Below are 4,129 nucleotides of genomic sequence, written 5' to 3'. Positions count from 1 at the left end.
GCCCTCCGCCACCGCCACCGCCCCCGCCCCTTAGTCTGACCTCCCGGGGGAGCGAGGGGCGGGGCGGGGCGGAGCCGGCGCCCACGGGATCCTTCCGCCTGGGCGCTGACGGCGAGGGCAGGGCGAAAGGTGCCCTCCGATTGGCTCCTCGAGTGAATGGTTGCTGAGAGACGAGTAAATCTTCGGCGGCGGGAAGGGGCCGGGGTGCCCAAGGCGGTAGCACTGCGCAGGCGCAATGGACAGGGGCTGCGTCGACAACCCCATAACTTTGGTGTTAATGGGACTCCTTTCTTTCTACTTTCCGCTACCGTCTTTTCCCCCATTCCTAGCATAACTTCTCACCCAAGTTTTTCGCATCTCTATTCCGCTCCCTCGCAGGCCTGTTTTTCTTTTGCTTCTCTGTGGGTTTTCGCTTTCGGTCTCTCTCCAGGAGTGGGGAGGAAAACCCCCAAGCCTACCTCCGACGTGTGTTTTGAAGTCGGAAAAAACTTCTGATTGCTGAGCAGGGCGAGCCTTCCTGATTCCCCACGCAAATTGCCTGGAGGTCGTTGGGGAAAGGACAGGCACAGTTGCTGGCGTAGTTACCACCTGTGTGGAGTTAGAGGGACTTGAGGGCCTGGAGGAATCCATCGCCAAGGCTGGCAACCGCGACAGCGTCAGCCCAACTCGGAATGTCACAGGGCTCAGCCGTGTATGTTATACAACATTCAGGCGGGGCTTGGACGCCGTCCAGGCACTCCATAGCAAGTGGTTTCGAGTCCAGATTCTAAATTCAGATTAACTGAATCTCCATTCACCACCTAACTATCTGTAAGGCCCTGGGCAAGTAACTTAACCAACCCTCCATAAATCGTTTTTTCACCTGTACGGTGGAACTAAAAATGAAACAGCTTTGTAGGGTTATATAAGTATTAAATAAGAAAATGGGAAGATAGCAGCGTAGTGCCTGATATAAAGTGTTTGGTAAATGTTATTTATATCAAGTAGTAGCTGTTGTTATTTATCAATAAACATTTTTGGAGCTTGTACTAATCTGCTAGGTTGTGGGGAAAAGATTGCTTCCTACGCGCAGTATTTCTCTACCTTGCCCCTTCCGTCCCTGCCTGATACAAGTGTGGTTCTCACTGTCTACCAGGATAGAGCTCTCAAATATATGCCTTCCCTGGGGAGGGGAAGGTCCCCTGGAACGCTAAGGAAATAGGATATCAGTATGAATGCTTGTAGGAAAAGCCATAGTGACTATTATTGTACACGAAATCAGGATGGATGGTCTAATTATTTTTTTCTTTTACTTTTTGAGGGTATAGATTTGGTTAAGTGCTTATGTTCTCTGACAATGAATTTCTACGTATATGTACCCAGTAATAACTGCCACCCAGATCAAGATATAGAACATCTCCAGCTTCCTCGTGCCCCTTCCCATTTAGTGTCCCACAAAGGTAATCACTCTCTGATCTCTGTCACCAATATTTGAACTTGATTTGGATGAATTACATAATATGTGCACTTTTGTGTCTGGCTTCTTTCACTGAACAGTGTCTGTGAAACTCATCTATGTTGTTGCATGTAACAATGGTTCATTCTTTCCCATTCCTGTGTATTATTTCATTATGTAAATATTCAATAGTTTATGTACATATTCCACTGGTGGATGTTTGAGTTCCATCAAAGTTTTTACCTATTATGAATGAAGCTTATGCAAACCTTTTTTTTTCCAGCTTTAATGAGGTATACAAAAATTGTATATATTTAAAGTATACTACATGTTATTTTGATATACATGTACATTGTGAAGCTAGTTAACAGTCAAACTAATCAACTTATCCATCATTTCACATAGTTACTTTGTGTGTGTGTGTGTGTGTTTTTAAAAGTAGGGAGAGGTGAGAATGATTAAGATCAAATTTCAAGTATATAGTACAGGATTATTAACTATAGTTGCCATGGTGTTCATTAGTTCCCCAAAACTTATTTTGAACCTCTTTACCCTCTCACCTACAAACATTCTTATATATGTCTTTTAGTGGACATAACATCCATTTATGTTGGGTTTACACTCAGTGATTGAAACTGCAGGACCATATGAGACTTTAAGTATATTGCCAAACATTTTTCCAAAATGACTTAACAATTTATATTCACTTTAAGACCTATGATTCATCTTGAATTAATGTTTTATGTAGTCTGGAATCAAGATTTATTTTTCCCATATGGATATCCAATTAGTCCAGCACTGCTGTCCAGTAGTTTTGTTGAATGGTTGAATGAATGGATAGTTGAAAAATTCAATTAAAAAAACAAAGTGACCAGTTACATACAGTATAGAATGCCCAGAAAAATCCAGGATATATGATCACAATAAGGTGAATGCCAATTGTTATATTACATTGGCCCTAGAATGATTTCTACTTTTTTGATATGTCGTGCATACCATTAGCACAAGTAACCTCAGAAATTCTAACCTAGAATTTGATCTAGCCTGATTTGGTTATACCTTTGCTTAGATAAAATTTTGTTCAACTCCCAGACCCTCAGTCAATTTTGTGGTAGGAAGGAAGGAAGAGCCAAAAGAGAAATTCCTTATTTGTGTGTGTATATGTTTTTCTTTGAGCCCCCTTTTTTTCCTGGGGCATTACTTGACTTTTATAGAATTTTATTTTTTAAAATTTGTTTGTTTTGTTTTTGAAAATATATACTGTTCTTTCTACCCCATGTGGCATCCTGGAGCTGGAGGAGTCTTAAGAAGTCACCAGGTACCACCTGTTGGACACAGAACCAGATATTGAAACTGTCATTCCAAGACTCCTTCTTGCCAAATCAAAATGGTTTAAATACCTTTGCTTTCTGAGCAGCTCACTGATCTGTACCTAGAAAAGTTGAGAAAAGGAAAGAAAAAGGAGGAAATAGACTTTAAAATGCAGGCGTGACTCAACTGTGGCCATGACATTGGAAAAGTTGCATGTCTCAATAGGATTTAATTTAAATACTTGAGAAAACAAAGAGATTCTATCATTAATCCTCTTTTTTAAGGCAAGAAAAATCTTTTGTTTAGTGCCCAGTTATCCTGACTTAGCAGTTTTCTGAAGTCTTGTGTATTTATATTCCTTTATCCCAGGATGGATCGCCTTAATAAGCGTTTATTAAAACACCCTTGTCTAAATATCTTATCTTAAAAGGATTCTTAAGTTTTATTGATGTGAAGAGAAGCAGATAGAGAAGCACACCGATCATAAGAGCACAGCTCAATGAGTTTCACAAGCTGAACAAGTCCATCACTAGCACACAGACCAAGAAACTCAGGAGCACCACGGCACTAACAGACCTGCCTTAAAACCACTACAATGGCATTGTCTACATCCTTGCAAGTCTCTGGTGGAACCAAGGCATGACTTACCTTCCCACTTCCCACCTGGAACTCTGACCAGTAAACCCCTGTCTCTTAGGTTTCTTTAGGCCAATATTTTTCTTGGGTATTGCAGAATGAGTGCTGGGTTAGATTAGAGGGTGTGAGTTTTATTGGGAGCAAAGCACAGGAGGAAAGGACCTAGAATGTCAGATCTGATGGGGCAGGGAGGAGAGGACGGCTGCATCTTTGGGCATGGCTATGACAGCAGCCTAAAGTACAGTATGGCAGGGGAAGAGCTGGGGCACAGAGGCAGAGTGAAGCAAGAGAGGGGACCAGAAGTGGAATGGAGTGATGGTGGCACTGCCGGAGAAATGAGCATGCAAATATGAGCAGAGCTGACCTCATCTCTCTGAGCTAGTGTCTCTAGACACCCTTCCTGCTCAACACCCTAAAGGGATCACTGGAGAAAGGATGTAAGATGTATCCAGAGGGCTAGTATCTCTTTCAAATGGCTTAACCCCTCTGAGTCTCAGCTCCTTAATCCAAAAATGGGAAAGATAACAAACTCCCCGGCTTCACGGAGGTCTCTGTGTGTGCTGATCAAGTGGGGTAGTGAATGCATGTGGCAGCAGTTGTCCTGTTCACAAAATTGATCTCTCTGCCAACCTTGGACTCTCTTCTCCCTTTATTTAGAAGAGCTTGGCAAGCAAGTTGGATGAAAGCAGAGGAGGGTAAATTCTCAATGCCTTGCTGTGACTGCCTTTACTTCTAGGGCTCCAGATC

This window comes from Moschus berezovskii, chromosome 4 (genome assembly GCF_049115385.1).
Source record: "Moschus berezovskii isolate FMDL1 chromosome 4, NW_MosBer_1.0, whole genome shotgun sequence".
Taxonomy (NCBI): Eukaryota; Metazoa; Chordata; class Mammalia; order Artiodactyla; family Moschidae; genus Moschus; species Moschus berezovskii.
The sequence above is the reverse complement of the archived record's forward strand: the minus strand, read 5'-3'. Positions refer to the sequence as shown.